Source organism: Pongo pygmaeus, chromosome 1 (assembly GCF_028885625.2).
Source record: "Pongo pygmaeus isolate AG05252 chromosome 1, NHGRI_mPonPyg2-v2.0_pri, whole genome shotgun sequence".
Taxonomy (NCBI): domain Eukaryota; kingdom Metazoa; phylum Chordata; class Mammalia; order Primates; family Hominidae; genus Pongo; species Pongo pygmaeus.
The window spans coordinates 126,272,943-126,290,974 of record NC_072373.2 but is presented as its reverse complement, the minus strand read 5'-3'; the positions used below and the strand labels follow the sequence as shown (position 1 = coordinate 126,290,974).

At 35.1% G+C, this 18,032-nt stretch overlaps 1 pseudogene; it reads left to right on the top strand.

The window, feature by feature from the left end:
• Positions 1-3,782: 3,782 nt before the first annotated feature.
• On the top strand, positions 3,783-11,970 carry LOC129039602 (pancreatic alpha-amylase-like; annotated as a pseudogene).
• Positions 11,971-18,032: the final 6,062 nt, after the last annotated feature.

The following is an 18,032-nucleotide window of genomic DNA, read 5'->3' as shown; positions in this document are numbered from 1 at the left end:
CCTGTTACAGCTTTTATTTCTGATCTCATATATGCAGTGTACTATTGTTCAGAAATATCATTGATCCACCCTGCAAATAAAATACTCTCATCCTGTTGAATTTGAGAATGTACACATTATTTGCTTTGGCTTTGAAATGTGAGCAGAAAGAATGTTTTACTTTGGGGACTTCCCGACTGCTAAAGCATGTGTCAAAATGAAGTTTTTGTGACATCACAAAGGGACTAATAAGAGTGCCTTTGTTGATCCTAGTTGAACATGAGAAACTTGGTTATTGTAAGCCACTGAAAAATTTTAGTTTCTTTTATTACTGCAGAATAACCTATGTCCTGATTGATACAGCCACAACATTTCCTTAAGCTCTTTGATTTTCATATTGCCATTAATGTAGAATGTCAAGAGAAGGATAAATCATAGGATCAGAGAATGTTAACAATGAAAGAGACTATTGGAATAAATTTTTTCAATGGTTTGCAGACTTTGGGTTCTAAGTAATCAGTACTATTTCAGAAAAAGTATTAAAAGATATTTCAATATAAAAAATAATGACATTTAACTTTGAAAAAAAAAACCTATCATTGCTAGGCATAATGGGTCTAGCTTGTAATCCCAACAACTTGCCAGGCTGAGGAGGGAGGATCACTTAAGACCAGGAGTTTGAGGCTGCAGTGAACCATGATTGCATCTCCGCACTCCAGCCTGGGTGACATAGGGACACCTCAACAACAACAACCACCAAAGCTATCATTAATACATTGTTCCTCTGTCTCTCTTCCCATCCTCCTTACCACTTAGTCTTAAATCTAATCTTATTAAACAAGATCTAAGGAAAAGATAAGAAAAATGATGGTTGCATCTATACTGAACATGTATTGACATTTTCTTGTCATTATTTTCTAAACAACACAGTATCACAACTTTTGACATAGCATTTACGTTGCATTCATTATTATAAGTAATCTGAGATGATGTAAAGGTTATATGCAAATAATATATTTTATATAAAAGTCTCGAGTAATTTTTACTTTAAGTATCCATGGTGATTCCTGGAACCAATTCCTCATGGATATGGGGGGACGAGGAATCAACGTAGGTAAACAAATAATCACTTTAAAACTTAAAACCTTTTGCATGTTGAATACAGTCATGCACCATATAAATGATGGTGGTCCCGTTAAGTTTATTATGCCATATTTTTATCGGAAGTTTCCTATGTTTAAGTGTATTTAGATACACAAGTACACTGTGTTACAGTTGCCTATAGTATTCAGTACAATAACATGCTTTACAGGTTTGTAGCCTAGAAGAAATAGGCTAAGCCATCTAGGTTGATGAAGTCCATTCTATGACATTTGCACAGTGGCTTTATTACCTAAAGGCTTTCTCTTCAGAACATACTCCTGTCATTAAGCAATGCATGAGTGTAGTTGGACAAAAAACAATAACGCAGGCATACCTTTGGCCCTGTCCTAATTCTTACCAGCATCCATGATTGCTTAAATTTGCACTGGAAAGACTTCAAAAAACAGTGATATATTAGGACAATATATTTGCAATACATGACAAACGATAACAACATAAGAACTCAAAACATTCAATAAGAAAAAAATAATTAAAGCAAAACTAGATGGGAAAAGGAAGAAGCAAATTTCAAGAGAAAACTCAAAAGGCCAAAAAATGTGAAATGATGTTCAGCCTTGCTAGTAATTGGGAAAAACACAAATTTTTTTTTTTTTTTTTTTTTTTTTGAGACGGAGTCTCCCTCTGTCGCCCAGGCTGGAGTGCATTGGCAGGATCTGGGCTCACTGCAAGCTCCGCCTACCACGTTCTGGCCGCCATTCTCCTGCCTCAGCCTCCAGAGTAGCTGCGACTACAGGTGCCTGCCACCATGCCTGGCTATTTTTTTGTGTGTTTAGTAGAGACAGGGTTTCACCATGTTAGCCAGGATGGTCTCCGTCTCCTGACCTCGTGATCTGCCCTCCTCAGTTTCGCAAAGTGCTGGGATTACAGGAGTGAGACACGCGCCCGACCCAAATCATTTTTAATCTGTTAGTCAAAAATTAGAGCTATGATAATATTAATTTTTGGTTGGCGTGTGGCAAAAGGTACTGTATCATACTGCTACTAGAGAGTAAAAATTGATAAATTTGTAAGGGCAATTTTGCACAATATGAAAATATAAAAATATGCTTCAAGTTTACCATACGTTTATCTAGCATAAAGAATTACCCATGTGTAAACATGTATACAGATGTTCATTATAACACTTCTTATAAAAACAAAATATTTGGAAATAAATATTCATATTAACAAGGTGCATACCATATGATCTTAGTCCAGTTAGAATATTCTGTTTTATTTCAATCCTTTAAAAGACTCAACTTCTGACTCCATATAGACAATTCAAAAAAGAATGTGTTCTCCCTTTGTTCATTTGGTCAGGTAAATTAAAAATACACCTCATGCTAGCCTCACCAAACTGGAATAAGCCTTTGGAAAGAAGTTGTCCTTGAAGCTTGTATCTGACATTGTAGCAGGATGAGCCTCAGACAAAACCTCTCAGACACTGAGTTGTAGAAGAAAGGGCTTTATTCAGCTGGGAGCATCAGCCAGCTACTATCTCAAAATCTGAGCTCCTTAAGTGCACCATTTCTGTCCTTTTTAAGGGCTCATAAAACTAAAGATTTCACATGAAAGGGTCGTGATTGATCTGAGCAAGCAAGGGATACGTGACAAGGACTACATGCACTGCTGGTCAGGGAGAAACAGAACAGGGCAGGGAGTTTCACAGAGTTCTTTTATACAATGTCTGGAACCTGTGAATAATATCAGCTTCTAAATCATAAGTTGATTTTTAACTACTGGGTTTAGGCCAATCAGGCCCAGGCCTGGTTTCAGGCCTGGCGCTGGGCTGCATGTCTTTAGTTTTACTTCCTTGTTGTTTTTACTGAATAGAAAACAATATAAAACAACAGGAGAGGGTCTTTCTCTCCTCTCAATATCAGCACTGGATTGTAAAATGTGTTGCTGATTTTGACATTTTATTGAAGTTAACTGTTCCCCTTGGTATCTGTACATATCTTTGATTTCAGTCTTTACTACACGTGGCTTGGTCACTTCATGGCTAAAAACATGCTTGTGGAAGACAAGTCTGGCTTGGTGACTCTGTGTGGACAGCAGTCTCTGATCTGTGCAGGGCATTAATGTGTCAAGGCTGAGTGTTCTGGGATTTGTCTAGAGGCTGGTAAGGGCTCCTGGACCACTTGTTTCTGTCCTGTTGGTCTGTCAGATTTGGAAAGTCCAAGCCATAGAACCCAGTTTCCTTTCTTAGCTTATGTTGTCTGCAAGAGCACCGTGGGCTGTTACTTGCCTTGAGTTGGAAGGGGTTCACATTTATACCTGTAAATGTATTCATCCTTTTAATTTATGTAAGGTTTTTTTGTACACCATTCTTGATCTTTAAAGAGATGACAACAAATTTTGGTTTTCTACTGTTATGTGAGAACATTAGGCCCCAGCAACGGGTCATTGTTTAAGGAAAAATAAAAGTGCTGCCAGAACCAAAGAAAAACATTAGTATCTAAAAGGTCATTTAGATGATTTCCATGAGAGACTTTTTAATGTTCTTCACCTGTTAGGATTATTATTGATAATCCTTTTCAGATTATGAATAAACACTTTGCCCTCAAGTATTTATTCATGCTAATATTTACTTTGTAAAATGTGCTCCTTACAGGAATATAAATAGCTTCTGGAAAGGACACTGACAACTTCAAAGCAAAATGAAATTCTTTCTGTTGCTTTTCAACATTGGGTTCTGCTGGGCTCAGTATTCCCCAAATACACAACAAGGACGGACATCTATTGTTCATCTGTTTGAATGGCGATGGGTTGATACTGCTCTTGAATGTGAACGATATTTAGCTCCCAAGGGATTTGGAGGGGTTCAGGTGGGTATGATTCACAGTATCAATTGCAGAATTCACTGTGCTTGTAGGAAATAGTATTCTGATCATATCTGTGAAGCTTGGGCAGCATTTTACTTCACAGGTAAGTATTCTAAGTAAAAGAGATTTCTGAGGAAAAATCTATGTCATATTCTTGGCAACGTTATATTTTGTTTCTGAGATAATCTTTCTTCAACAAGAGCCCTCCAATGTGCTGTTAATATTTTCAAGAGATAGCTGCATATACCAAGATTCAATAATTTTTTGTAGTATTGATTAGTTTCTGGAACATTCAATGATATACTATAAGACATGATTTGGTACTTAGGAAGACTGTTTAATTTGTAGGTCTCTCCACTAAATGAAAATGTTGCAATTTACAACCCTTTCAGACCGTGGTGGGAAAGATACCAACCAGTTAGCTACAAATTATGCACAAGATCTGGAAATGAAGATGAATTTAGAAACATGGTGACTAGATGCAACAATGTTGGAGTAAGTGAATTCTAGTTTCCTTTAAAAATAACAGAGAGGAGAATGGTTTCTCTCTCTTCTTTCTTGCTCCTTTTGAGCAGAAAGTTTTCCATATTTCATTTTTTTAATTTTACTTCATAATTTAAAACTCAAAATTAACTGTTTCCTTATGTTCAACTTTTGTGAATATTTGTGTATGTGCTCTCTACTAAAGAGATAAGTTAAAGTTTAAAGCAGAATTTGCTTCTAAAGCAAAACATCAAATTTTAACCCTTATAACTGTCTGTATTTCCTGGAAACACTTTTCTGGTTAGGAATTATAATTCCAGTTACAATATTTGCTATCAATTTTAGGTGACTTGTGTCTCCATCCATAATTCTTTGGTTTTTCATGGTGAATAGCTAGCTTCTCTATTTAATGAGGAGCATAAATTGAGATTAATAGCTACCTTATTTGTCTTCAAAAGCTTAATAGAGTACAGGCTTTCTCCTGGTGACCCACTGAAATTTCCAAAACAATAACCTTTCCACTCTCATCTGAGTTTTGTCTCCCCAAAGTGGGCTTTTTGCATTTCCTCCTATTTATGGTAGTTTCTGGTCTCTCGATTTATCATTCCTATAAATAGTTGATGAAGTGTCTCGAATGAATGTAGGTGTTTTGTTCACATTACTTTCCTTTCACAGTCGATTTTTGATCTTGTAGGAAAACAGTTACAAGATATCATAAAATATTTCGGAGTTTTATTAACCTGGTATAAACTTGAATCAATAATGCTTTAAATTTCTACCTCTCTGTAAGTCACACTGAAGTAGAAACTTTGCTTTCTAGGTTCGTATTTATGTGGATGCTGTAATAAATCATATGTGTGGTAATGCTGTGAGTGCAGGAACGAGCAGTACCTGTGGAAGTTACTTCAACCCTGGAAGTAGGGACTTTCCAGCAGTCCCATATTCGGGATGGGATTTTAATGATGGTAAATGTAAAACTGGAAGTGGAGATATCGAGAACTACAATGATGCTACTCAGGTAAATATTTTTATGAGAGTCATCTGAATAAAGAGTGATATATACCTTTTCTTGTAGACATGTAGCTAATTGAATTTCATTTTAAATATGAATTTAGATCTCTTAGGGACATAGGCTAACAAGTTTGACTACTTTAAGAAACTCAAATCCATATTTTAAAACCTTTAAATATTGATTTAAGACTTTTAATCAATACACATTTGCCCACTTTTAAGAAGTTACCAATCAGTTAAAAATCTCATCGACTTTATTTCCTAAATTCTCTATTTTCTATTAGAAAATATTTCAAAGATACATCTATAGTAGAATGTGAGCATCCCCAGTGCCCAATGCAAGGAAATCACTACAGAATATCTCTTGAGGAATCACAGAATAAATGAATAATCAAATGGATTCTCAGGTGAAAAATGAGGTTTTATGAATCAACCATAACATTTTTACCTCAACAGGTCAGAGATTGTCGTCTGACTGGTCTTCTTGATCTTGCACTGGAGAAAGATTATGTGCGTTCCAAGATTGCCGAATATATGAACCGTCTCATTGACATTGGTGTTGCAGGGTTCAGACTTGATGCTTCCAAGCACATGTGGCCTGGAGACATAAAGGCAATTTTGGACAAACTGCATAATCTAAACAGTAACTGGTTCCCTGAAGGAAGTAAACCTTTCATTTACCAGGAGGTACATCAATATTTATATGCATATAAAATATCATCTTATTCATTATAAAATTAATGGAAGATTTAATTAAAAATGCAATTTATGTTGGATAAGGAATGAGACATTTACATAAAACAGTGTTCTTTAACCTCCACTTCTTCACATACCGCATATCTAATTGTTTATCACAACATGTTTTATGGAGGTACACAGAATGTAGGATACTGATAATAGTTATGTCTTTACTTTCTTTGGATAATGAAACAAGTTAATATTTATCAAGGCATTTCAGTCGATACTAAATGTTTTATTACTGTGAGCTGTTATTATTATCATTGATGTACAAGACTAAAAATTAGGTAAGTATTCTCACAGGACAACAGGTATCTTTGACATTATACTTCTTTCAATATTGTAGTATATACTTTATCAAATAAAAGATATAAAAATATTACCTGTTGAGATAATAAGAATAAGAAAACCATTTTGCACATTTCGTATAACAAATAGGACCAGGCGCGGTGGTTCGTGCAAGTAATCTCAGCACTTTGGGAGGCTGCGGCAGGAGGATTGCTTGAGGCCAGGAGTTTGGGACCATCCTGGATGATATAGCAAAACCCTGTCGCTAAAAAACAAAACAGGACAAAATGAAATTATTAATAAATAGCTTAATTTATTAATAAATAACAAATAGCTGAAAGCTGTTTTTTATATAATATTAACTTATTGGTTAAAATGCTTTAAAGTCCTTATGCAAAATGTTATTTTTTCCTAAATTTCTACTAGGTAATTGATCTGGGTCGTGAGCCAATTAAAAGCAGTGAGTACTTTGGAAATGGCTGGTGACAGAATTCAAGTATGGTGCAAAACTCGGCACAGTTATTCGCAAGTGGAATGGAGAGAAGATGTCTTACTTAAAGTAAATAAATACAACTTTTCCCCTGAAGTATTTCATGGATCTGTTAGTCATACTACCTCAGTGTGACTTACCTTCTGGAACATTCTTATTGAGACAACTATCAAGGAGTCAATTGTTAATGATAAGTATTCTAGTGCCCTAAACTCTAATCAATCATCTTTTGTATTTAGAGTGTCTGCCACAAGGCAGTATGCCTAGGAACATTAAACATACCCTATGAGTTTTCGTCTAAGTATGAGATGAATATACTGGATTTGACTGATGTTTGCATATAATCTTTTAAAGCCAGGTTATTATTAAAATGATCCTATCATGTATAAAATATGTACAAAGTTTCCATCCTGTAGAATTTACGTATATTATATTAATTAAAAATATAAAATATTTATATTGTAACAATACAGTATTGAAGCTTTATTTTAGTCTAGTTTGACATTCGGTATAATGTGATGTGGATGTTGATCCTTCTGGAGTGCCTCTAACTTATAATGTGCTGAAACCTCTGAAAGGACCTTATTTAGTAACAAAAATCTTATATTTGTAATATGAATATAAGTATTCCATACATGTATATGCAAATATGGACCATATATGTAGATTACACACGTGTGTGTGTTTGATGTGTGTATATATATGTGTGTGTGTGTGTGTGTATATATATATATCTCTCTTACAGAAAAATCATTTAATTAGAGAAAGAATTTAATCTTCAGATGCCATGCCATGCAGAAAGAGATGCACACTTAAGTTACTCTCAAACTGCTGTGAAATGATACATCAACATATATCTTATTTTTCAAAAATAGGAACTGGGGAGAAGGTTGGGGTTTTGTGCCTTCTGACAGAGCACTTGTCTTTGTGGATAACCATGACAATCAACGAGGACATGGGGCTGGAGGAGCCTCCATTCTTACCTTCTGGGATGCTAGGTAGAAAACCAAGTTCTCTATTTTTTTAACACATCTTTCAATGATGGTAAGAATATTCTGATATACTATGATAATATAATTATATAACTTTCAGGCTATATAAAATGGCAGTTGGATTTATGCTTGCTCATCCTTATGGATTTACACGAGTAATGTCAAGCTACCGTTGGTCAAGACAGTTTCAAAATGGAAAAGTAAGTTTTGGAGTTGTTCAATATATCCTTTTCTGAAGAAAAAGGAAGCAATCTTATTCTGAATTAATATAACAACAATTAATTATATATTTTTTCAACAAATAATTAATTGTAAACTGGATACAGGGCTGTGATTTTAGTAATGTAGCTTATATTAAAGGAGTAAAATTTATATTCTCCATTGACAAAGAATATAAAAGCTGTTTCAGAGATATGACAAACATCCCCCTAGCCCACAGGTGGAAAAAAAAAAAAAACACCCACTCAAAACTAAGAGCTAGACACAGGGATTAAAATATATACTTCGAATAAGTACCTACCTCAGGGTTCGTAGGAAGATTATCCATGCCAACACTTGTAGAGAACTTAAAACATCATCTGCCCATAGTGAGAACAATATAAATGTTTGTTAAATACTTTTAAAAAGTTATATGGAATAGAAAGAAATGAATCAGTTGAGCTGAGTTAAATAGGGAAAGTATCATATAAGAGGAAGGAAAGGATATGTATTAAAGAATAGAAATTTAGAGTGTTCCAAGAAAGGTAAGAATGAGAAAAATATTTGGGAGTACGGTAAAGACATTAATCTGATGAGAAGTTTCAAAAAGGAACAGAGAAATGAGTGTAAAGATATTTGGAAAGCTAGTATAAAGTTTTCTTTTAAACTAAACGGTTCAGAAACAGCATCAGAGACTTCAGAACTAAAGCAGAAATTCCTCCTTCCTATGAGTCACACAGATATCTAGCTAGCTTTTTTTAGATTACTTTCAGTTTGAGAAATCCGCTACTTTGTATAGCAATTGATTCTATTGTTAAACAGCTGTAATATTTAGAAGGTTTACTTTTATATTGAGCCAACTTCTCATAATTTCTACTGATTGGTCTTATTTCTGATGTTAGGAGTCACAGAGTATTTTTATTTTTTCTATTACTATAACATTTCCACTTTGCCAGGACTGTTGCATGCTAAAAACTCTTAGTTTTGTTCACTTTTCACCATATGATATGATTCTAAGGTCAACACTGAAAAACTTCCTAAGGTTACTCTGGATTTTTTAATGAAGATTTTTTAAAGTGCCAGTCAGAAAAACATATTAAAAATGTGGTCAATTTATAAATAATGTTCACATGTATTGTTTTGTACATTTATCTAAAAAGAAGCATGAATGATTCTAATATTTATTTAGCACATGTCATGTTCAAGGCATTTTCACATATATTACTTAATTTTTATAGCAAAAAAAAATTTCCATTTTACAAATGAGGAAACTGAGACACAGATATTATGTATGTTGATTAAATTTTCTCAGCTACTAGTGATAGAGCCTATGTTTTAATCCTGGTGTTTCTAGTACTAATGCCCTTCCCATTTCAATGACACTGCATGGCTTACAGTGATGTTAAGAAGCTCTTGCAGGCCAGGTGCAGTGGCTCACACCTGTAATCCCAGCACTTTGCGAGGCCAGGCAAGATCAGCTGACCTGAGGAGTTCAAGACCTATCTGGGCAAGCTAGCAAGACCTCGTCTCTACTGAAAATTTTTTAAAAATTAGCTGGGTGAGGTGGTGCACACCAACAGCCTTAGCTACTTTGGAGGCTGAGATGGGAGGATCACTTGAGCCTGGGAGATCAAGGCTGCAGTGAGCTATGATCATGGCACTGTACTGCAGCCTGGGTGACAGAGCAAAGAAGCCTTTGCAGTTCCTTGGAATGAAAAGGAGGGGATAAAAATTTGTTACCTTTGTTTGAAATATGCCAAAAGAAAACCAGAGGATAGAGAGATGACGAAGACCCAGTAAAGGGCTGTAAGCATTAATGAAGGCATTGGATTCTAATCTGAATGCAGAGACACAACTGAATGCAGAGACACAAGCAGCAGGATAGGTTGGGTTTGGTGTAAAGGAGAAGGAAGAGGTAAATACATGCATGGTAAAATTTGGCTTTTCTCCCTGTACTTAAGGATGTTAATGATTGGGTTGGCCCACCAAATAATAATGGAGTAACTAAAGAAGTTACTATTAATCCAGACACTACTTGTGGCAATGACTGGGTCTGTGAACATCGATGGCGCCAAATAAGGTGAGAATCTGTATTTAGACATGTCCTCTAATAATAAACTTTCCTTGGCATTTTATTTAAAACAGTTGAAGTTTAGGAATACCAACCTTTTATATGCTATTGTGTTTTTAGGAACATGGTTATTTTCCGCAATGTAGTGGATGGCCAGCCTTTTACAAACTGGTATGATAATGGGAGCAACCAAGTGGCTTTTGGGAGAGGAAACAGAGGATTCATTGTTTTCAACAATGATGACTGGTAAGTAAATATCAATTAAAAATAATATTTTGTAGCAATATGTTCTTGGTTTATTCTTTTATTTTTCTGTTCATTGACTTTTATCATATTTGAAAAGTAATTTAGTCTGTGGAGCAAGAAGACAATAGAGATCAAAATTGGGCAGAAGCAAAAGGATGATGGTTGTCCTTCATTATTCTGTTTTCATAAGTGCTTTCTGTTGTAAGCAGAATCCTTTCTGTGCACCCTTGCAATATCTTATGCATATATAGAATGCACATGTATATGCTCACCTACACTTGCCACAAAATACACAGGGTAATCAATATAAGGATTGTGAAATCATTAAAAAAAATTGTCTTATAATCCTGCTTTTTTAACCATGGAGAAATGCTGCCTCAGTACTAAAGTATCTTTATTTCTAACTCTTTCTCAATGACTACTCCACGTAGTTTTCTGGTACACTTTCTTCACTTCTCTGTCTCCTTGTGACAAATAATATTTTTAAAGCATATGTATAAATAATATGTATCTTGTGGTTAATGTTTTGCTTCAGGAGATTTGAGTTTTAGTTCTGAAACTTCTCATTATTGGCCTTTCATCTGTCATTCTTATATGCTTTATCTGAAGTATAAATGATTCCCTAACATACAGCTCAGAAGACCTCGGTGCAAACAGTTGAATTGTCCCTTTCCAAGGCCAACTGACACTCATACTTAGCTCACTCTAGTATAAATTATATTTCACTGATGAAAAATAAATAAATACATCAATATAGAAGTCAATTTGATCTCTTTCCTGCCAAAAAAGCCCATGTCTAGTTCTTTAATTTCTTTCTTTTGTGGATGAAAATACCAAAATGTTTTTTTGAAAAAGCTTTATATTTCAACCTATCACTTCTTCATAGAAATGCTAGATTATTTTTATGTGGATCCCAAATTCATTTTGACCTCATGGTAAAAGAAGAAGGTTAAAATATAATACCCTTTAAATTTTTAAGAATAATTGGTATTAATTTCATTTGAGAACAAATTTAATTTTACCAAGGTAGCACTTTTATCAAAGTGTAACCATTCCTGCCAATCTTCAGTGATATTCTTCAACTTTCCTGTTTTGGTAATATTTTCACTACTGACCAGGGAATTGCTAGGTTTTCTGTAAGGTTACTTTTGGTCCTAGAAAGCTATTTCCACCTACTAGAGAGGCATATGGGTTTTCTTCTTAATGAGACTTCACTGCTTAGGTTTCTACAACGTAAAGTTATGCTGTTTATTTGTGTTAGTCTGTATTCTTGCTTTTCATTGTATTGAAGATGAACCTTAAATTTTATTTTGCAGGTCACTTTCTTTAACTTTGCAAACTGGTCTTCCTGCTGGCACATACTGTGATGTCATTTCTGGAGATAAAATTAATGGCAATTGCACAGGCATTAAAATTTATGTTTCTGATGATGGCAAAGCTAATTTTTCTATTAGTAACTCTGCTGAAGATCCATTTATTGCAATTCATGCTGAATCTAAATTGTAAAATTTAAAATTAAATGCATGTCCTCAAAAAAATAGCCAAGTGTGTTTCTTTTCTTACTTATACAGTAGTACTTATATTTCATTAATTTTTACTAAAAGCTCTAATTAGTAATTAGAGGTTCAAAACACTTGATGGTATGAAATACAATTCAAGGTTACACATAAGTTATTTATTTTGGCAAAAGGATGTCTCAGAAATTTTAAAACTAGGCAAAAACCTTTACCTACTCTTTTCTCTCCCTGGCAGTCTACCAACAAGGCAAACCAAATATTTTGTTATTCTTCTCTATTACATGAAAAATCTGTACAAGGGAACGAAAGCCAAATTTTACCCTTACATTGGTTTCAAAACATTCCTTTTTCCATAGGCAAGGTTTATATTTTTATACCTTTTTATAGTCTTTTATGACAAACACATTTTACTGTTCCTACACATTTTGCACGTAAATTTATTTTTAGTTGTCTTATTTACATGTTTTAATGGTAAATCTCAGCAATTTTTAACTTTAATATAAAGCCTGGTAATTTGTTTCAATTATGTACTAGATGCAGATAAAGTTTGACTTTTTCCATCCTAGTTAGGGGCATGGTTAATTCCATATGTCCCCAGGCCTTACCAAGTTGTAAAGTAGGCAGCGTACAACCTTGAAACATTTAGCAAACCTGGTATCTAACTTATATGATTTAAACCTCCTATTTATGTGTTGATGATATTTGCATTTTCCAATTTGGTCTTTAAAACAATTTTTATTTCTTAGAGATTAAAGTCACATAAACTAAAAGGCATTACAGTTTTAACTTTCCTCTAAACTGTTTGATTTAAGTGCTTATTTTTATTTAAGGCAATTAATTATAGCTCGTTACAGACACCACACACAACACATATATCACTACACAGACAAACAGAAGAAGATCCAGTAGTTCTAAGATTTCTTCTTGTCCCACTTCCTAATTGAATTATGGGCTTCCCAGTAGAGCCCTTTAAGAGCAGGGATAGAAAACCATGCAGTTTCTAGGGCCTAATCGACTTGTATAGCTGTAAGACCAAAACAGATTTTGAGCGGGATCTATCAACCTCTAAATTCTGGGATTCCATGGGAAAACAGAGGTTTCTCCCAAAATGGAATCCATCGTGCCTTTTCTGTTTTTCCCAAAAAGTTTCAGGCCAGCAAAAATTATCTTGGGTGCATTAAGAGTGGAAAGACAGAGTGGAGAAAAGTAATTCAGTCAACAGAAAACTTCTTTTCAAGAAAAACACAATACAAGAAGAGAAAAACATATACGCCTTTTAAATGTACCTAGAAGTTGAATATCCACTTCTAATCAAGCTGAGCACTCTTTCAGAAAATCCTTTGAAATCTTCTGTTACCTTACTTCAGCTAAATCATCAGGTAATATTTCTGGCTTTTGAACTTTACCAGAAGTGACATCACAGGTGAAACCAACAACTCTCAATCAGGTTATAAGTTAACTGTGAGTATTTGAGATATTTTATAAGTGGTGGTAAGCAGCTTTTACCAGATCTAGAAACTTTAAAGGCAATTTAGAGAAAGGAAGATTTCAGAAAAGAAGTTAGAGTTGTTCATGGAGGAGGAAGAGATGATTAAAGGTCATACAGCTATTGAATTGAAAGTATTCATTACCCAAGCCAGGATTGAACCTGGGCCACCATTGTAAAATGGCAATGGCTAAGAAAAGTACTGCCACATGGTTACAGGTTATGCTCAAGGATATAAAACAAGATGGAGGCCTGCAGAAAAGCTTGTTACTGACCAGTTTAAGGGGGTGACTTGAACAGTGAGGTCATGGAGTCCCAGGCCTGGATTTCATTGCAAGGTATTCCAACCCATTCCAAGATGGGTTGTTACCCATGCAGAAAAAGGGGGGAACCGAAGGTGTCCCTTAGTCTCCTTTCTCCTTTTGAAGTGACCCAGGATGAAGCAAAAGATTACAGAGATGTCCCTCTTCTCCTCTTTCCTCCCATCTCCTCTGGGTCCCAGCAAACATCATAGGTGCTGCCCATGGATGAAAGCATGAATTGCACCCATGGATCTGGAGGTGCTAGTTGGCAGGAGTAGTCATGTTTACCAGCACAATGCCTCTTCACACCGCTCTTCTGGGTTGCTAGGCCTCCCAGGAGATTGTACTGTAGATAAAGTTGAGTGAGACACTTTAATAGAGGGAGTGTTTTAACCTTATTCCTGCCTCCTCCAGCTATGGACCTGGAAAAGCAGTGCATTCCCAGAAAATTTTATCCATTGACATTTAAATATAAAATCCCCTCTCTGTTTAAATGCCAATATTGTTGGAAGCAGAACAGGTGTCTCAAAAGAACATATGGATTTAATGGCTGTTCTCCTTCTGATGGGAACAGCACTGAGGCTAGAATTTGTCTCTCAAGGATGGCTTCCTCCCAACTGTTGAATGTGGAGTATTTTTTCCTTAGAAATGGGGTGTTGAGTCTGCTTCCTGATGGAGGAACACAAAAGAGGAAGAAATCTGTGCATTAGAATTTTTTGGCAAATGGCCAACAAGACTCTTATGGAGAGAAAAATCCTATCTCATGAGGTGGTGCTTTAGGTTCTGAAAAGTTAGGTAAAATCTGTGACTCTAAATTTTTTCCAGGCAGAAGTTACAAAAAGAGGTTTGGGGTTTAACAGGCTGTCACTGTATATGTCTCCCAGCAGTAGAAAATTAACTTGTCTCATTAATAAACTGTTCAAATTCATTCAGCTGTGCTGAGCTTTTCCATGAAGGAAAAGCAACTGAAATCTAGAGGGATTAGGGTATTCACTTGAGTTGAAATATCTTCTCATAGAGTGCCATGAATGACTGTTATTGCAGGACAAAAAGCACTTACTAGGTGAAGGTTTAGACTGAAATCTTGAAATCCCCTGGTATTTTGTGTTTCTGATTAGCCTTTCCAAAGGAATAAAATCAGATATGTATCCATCTCAGTGAGCAGAGGGGTGACTTTGAGTAGAATGGGAGGAAGGTTTGTTCTAAAGAGCTTCCCACTTGCATTTTCCCCAATGATTTCAGGGGCCCAGTATATTTTCCTTTCACACATCTGACAAGGGATTAATAACCAGAATATCTACGGAGCTCAAACAACTCTAGAGGGAAAAAAATGTAATAATTGGATCAAAAAGTGGGCAAAAGATTTGAATAGACATTTCTCAAAAGCACACATACGTATGGTAAACAAGCATATGAAAATGTGCTCAACATCATTGATCAGAGAAATACAAATAAAAACTACAATGAGATATTATCTCACCCCGGTTAAAATGGCTTTTATTTAAAAGACAGACAATAACAAATTCTGGTGAGGAGGTGGAGAAAAGGGAACCATCATACACTTTTTGTGGTTATGTAAATTAGTACAGCTGCTATGGAAAACAGTTTGAAGGTTCATCAAAAACTAAAAATAGAGCTATGATGTGATCCATGAATCCCACCCCTAGGTATATAGCCAAAAGTAAGAAAATCGGTATATTGAAATGATAACGGCACTCCCATGTTTATTCCAGTCCTGTTCACCATAGCTAAGCCTTGCAAACTACCTAAATGTCCATCAACAGATGAATGGATAAAGAAGATGTGGTATGTATATACAATAGAGTATACTCAGCTATGAAAAAATGAGATCCTGTCATTTGCAACAACATAGATGGAACTGTACATTATTATGTGAAGTAAAATAAGCTGGCCCAGAAAGACAAACATTACATGTTCTCACTTCTTTGTGGGAGCTGTAAATCCAAACAATGGAACTCATGGTCATAGGGCGTAGAAAGATGGTTACTAGAGGCTGAGAAGGGTGGATGGGAAGGAAGTGCGAATGTTCAATGGGTACAAAAAACAGAAGAATGAATAAGACCTAGTATTTGACAGCACAACAGGGTGACTATTGTCAATAACAACTTAATTGTACAATTAAAATAACTAAGAGAATATAATTAGATTGTTTGTAACATAAAGGTAAATGCTTGTGGTGATGGATAACCCATTTACCCTGATGCTATTACTATGGATTGTCTGCCTGTATCAAAATATGACATATGCCCTATAAGTATATACACCTTCTAGGTACCAACAACAATGAAAAATTTAAAAAAGTGTATCCTTCCCAGTGAACTGACATAGTTTACATTGATCATTTTTATGTTATCATAGTGTGTTGGAATAATCACAGCTTTGGAAAGAAAAAAATATAAATGTAAACTATCAAAGATGGCAGAAGATATAGATCTCTCTTTCTCTAGTGGATTTAAATATGCAATTTATTATCAACATTGCACTGACAATTTTTAACACAGCACATATTCTGGAAATGATATGATTATAGGAGTTATAGGAAAAAGCATTTTCTTATCCTGTGATTATCTAGGCTATCAGGAAATGAGATATTTCCTCTATGATGTCTAATTTAGCATAATTATTCTTTTTAAACCATATTTAGGTTTAATTAAGAGATATACAAATTTTAGTAGTAAGAAGATTTTTTAAAATGTTTTGTGTAAGATGACTATGTAGTAAAGAAGGTTAAAAACTTGCTTTTTAACTTAGAAAAATAATCTCACCTTCTTGCCCCATGGAAAATTGAAATATTATGTGGAACCCAATGTGCAAAAACTCTCAGTGAGGATCTCTGTCTTAAGTTTCAATGGATTGAGGTGATATCAACGCCTGTTACACCTTTTTCCTCCCTGTCCTAGGTGACTTGATAACATTTATACAGCCATAAAATGTTACTTTTAAATTCAAGTATAGAAAATAAACTTTAAAATGTGATATTTGTATATATTTTACCTTAATAACTTATATGGGAAATATTTTTGAAAGGTTAAATAATTGAAAGTTTTAAAAGAGTATTGTGAAATAATCTAATCACATGTGGAAATTGTGTTACTATTTCCACAAGCATTTTTTTATATTGAATTGAAAATGAGTTGAATGTAACTCCTAAGTAGTATAAAAATGTTTAATATTTGATTTTCTGCTGCAGTAATGTGACATAACAACCTTAAATTCTCGGTAACTTTAAACAATATATTTTTTTTCTCCCAAATCTCTAGGTTATTTAAGGGCAGTTCTGCTTCATATTGCAGTTTGCCTGGGCTTTACTCCAGGCTATGTGTTAGAGTTAGGTCTAATCTATTGTATCCCTACACATCCCACTTAGAAAAGATAAAAAATTTCCTTTGGACTTCAGTCAGTTCGATTGTATTTGTCATTCAAAAGCCAAATCATTTATCCTAACACCAACTGTTTGTTTGTTTGTTTATGTATTTATTTATTTATTTATGTATTTATTTAATTATGTTTTAGAAGGAGTTTTACTTTCGTTGCCCAGGCTGGGGTGCAATGGTGCGATCCTGGCTCACCGCAATGTCCCCTTCCTGGGGTCAAGGGATTGTGCTGCCTCAGCCTCCTGAGTAGCTGGGATTACAGGCATGCACCAACACACCCAGCTAATTTTGTATTTTTAGTAGAGATGGGGTTTCTTCGTGTGGATCAGTCTGTTCTAGCACTCCCGACCTCAGTTGATCTGCCAGCCTCAGGCTCCCAAAGTGCTGGGATTACAGGCGTAAACCACCGCGCCCAGCCTAACTGATTGCTCCTTTTGTTCTGTAGTCTTTTTCCAAAACTGTTATTCTCTGGACTCACTTTCACCTTCTCTCACACATACATATCCCTCATGTACCTTTATGTCTCCAGGGTCTTCTATTTCCACATAGTCTTAATTTTTCATCACATCCTGGACTCATGAGTAATTAATCTGTTATTCTTCCTGAAAGTGCAGCCTTGTTGAATAGAATGTGTTCTTTAAACAGCAACTTTGTTTCTTTAGTGATATATTAACTTCCAGATTTAGGTGAAAATGAGTTCTAAGTTTTATGTTTCATTGTGTGTCTAAGACTGACACCGTTTACTACTGTGGCACTTACAGCTTGCTTTCAATGTCTCCAAACTCTCTATCTGAAAGGCTGGGTACCATATCTCATGTCTGAACATATTCCTCAGAATCATGCAGTACCAGCTATTTTCCTTCTGTAT